The following is a 2372-nucleotide window of genomic DNA, read 5'->3' as shown; positions in this document are numbered from 1 at the left end:
GGAAAACCAGCCTTCCACGGAACGGAGCCTGGCGTGCCTCGTGTCCGTCCAGGGTGCTCAGGATTCCCGAGGGCCATTATGAGCTCGTCGTTCTCTCTGTCTGGAACGAACGTCCCTTCCTGCGCTGCATCGATATACTGCTGAAGCCTCTTGACTGGTATTCTCAAAAGCTCGTCCGTCCAAATGCACCTCCCTGATACAGGGTCCAATTTTCCGCCAGCCCCGAAGAACCAAGTCCGGCAACGGTCTGGCCAGTTCATTGTCTGTGGTTTGATCCCGTTATCAAGCAGATCATTCTCAGCCTTGGCCCACTTAGGCCGGGCTTTGAGGTAGCCACCTGACCCCGTGCGATGGTGAAGCTTCTTCTTCGCAGCATTCTTCTTGTTTGTCGCTGACATCTTCTTACTCTTTTCCGATGTCTTGTGGGCCACAAATGCGGGCCAGTGATATCTGATCTTCTCATACCGGCCGATGAATTCTGGTGTCTCTTCTTTGTGGACAAACGTTTTCAGCTCATTCTTCCACCTCCTGAATAGGTCTGCCATCTTCTTAAGAGCATGAGACTTGATTAATTGCTCTTTAACTGGCTTCTCCGGATCCTCCTCTGGCGGTAGGGTGAAATTTGCCTTCAGCTCAGTCCAAAGATCATCTTTCTGCATATCATTGACATAAGACACCTCAGGGTCTTCCTTCTTAGGATTATACCATTGGTGGATGCTGATCGGGATCTTGTCCCTAACTAGAACCCCGCACTGAGCAGCAAATGCATCCTTTGTCCGGATGGGTTCAATCGGTTGGCCGTCGCGCGCGATTGCTGTGATCTCAAACCTTTCATCCGAGCGCAACTTTCTCTTCGGGCCTCGTCTCTTTACCGAAGTTGTGCTCGATCCGGAGGGCTAGAAAAAGAAGAAAGACGAGAGTTAATTAATATGTGTACATACCAAAACAATGAATGCATCAATTAGCTAGTCAGCACAGGCTTAACTAATATATTTACCTGGCCGGACTCTGTTCGGTCACCGGAGCCGTCACCACGGGCTCCTTCTTGCACCAGCATTGGGTCACCGGAGCCATCATAATCATGTCTTTCCTCCTCCACTCTTCGATCACCGTAGCCTGCTTCTTCACCCTGTTCTTCCAGACCATCATTGTCGTTAAGATACGACAAGATATCACCTCTGGCTAAGATTATGTCCCCCAACACCTCTTCTGCTTGCTCGTCTTGTCCGTGCTTCATTGTTTCTGCAAATATTACAACATGGCAATTATTACACAAACATGACAGCAGGTCGATATATTAGTGCAAACGTAGACCTAGCTTATTCCGGGTTTGGGGTGGCCTCGGCAATGCTTCAAGGGTAGGGGCGCGGCGGGAGGGGGTAGGAGACCGACATCGTTTTTTCCTAGGGTTTGGGTGTCCTCGAGTGTTTTGGTCGAGCGAGAGGGCCGGGGGGTGCTCCCGTGGTATAAGTTATCACGGTAGAGAGGGGGTATAAATATCGACCGTCCATCATGTCGAAGTTGTCTGGGAGGGAGTTATATATATCGACAACAACGACATACATACATGGGAAAATAATGTTATCGAGGAGGGGGTATATCGACAACGACATACCCGATAAAAAATAAGAATACGAAGAAGAAATAAAAAGAGGAGAAGAAGAAAGGAATAGAGGAGAAGATCGAAGAAAAAAAGAAGAAAAAGAAGAGGAGAAGAAGAAAGGAATAGAGGAGAAGAAGAAAAAATAGATTCAATTTTTTCTTCTTCTCCTCTATTCCTTTCTTCTTCTCCTCTTCTTTTTCTTCTTTTTTCCTCTTCTTATTTATTTCTCCTCTTCTTCCTGTCCTCTTCTTCTCCTTTCTTTCTCTTCTTATTTTCGTTTTTCCTCTCCTTCTTTTTCTTGTTCTTCCTTTCCTAGCTAGATACATAAAACTTTTCTAAAAATATAACTTTTGCATATATAAAACTTTTCCTAACTCTTTTACAACCACAAAAGTTACTCCAACTTCATGACAGTACCCACACTCCATTTCACCAAAAACCTTCTGATCCATAGTTCAAAATTTTCAAATTTCATTCAAATGAAATTTGAACCAGATTCAAATTCCTTGCTGAAAACCTATTCAAATTCCTTTCTAAAAATCTAACTTTTGCATATATGTATTTTTAAAACATCATTACAGTTGAAAAAATACATACATACATACAAAAAAACATGTAAAAAATACATACATACATATATGAACATACATAAAAAATACATATATCTAAAATATATATTTAAAACATAATTACAGTCGGCGACGGCGACGACGGGCGCGGGCGACGGCGACTGGCGAGGGCGCGGCGACGGCGAGGGCGCGGGGCAGGG

Source organism: Triticum aestivum, chromosome 3D (genome assembly GCF_018294505.1).
Source record: "Triticum aestivum cultivar Chinese Spring chromosome 3D, IWGSC CS RefSeq v2.1, whole genome shotgun sequence".
Taxonomy (NCBI): Eukaryota; Viridiplantae; Streptophyta; class Magnoliopsida; order Poales; family Poaceae; genus Triticum; species Triticum aestivum.
The sequence above is the reverse complement of the archived record's forward strand: the minus strand, read 5'-3'. Positions refer to the sequence as shown.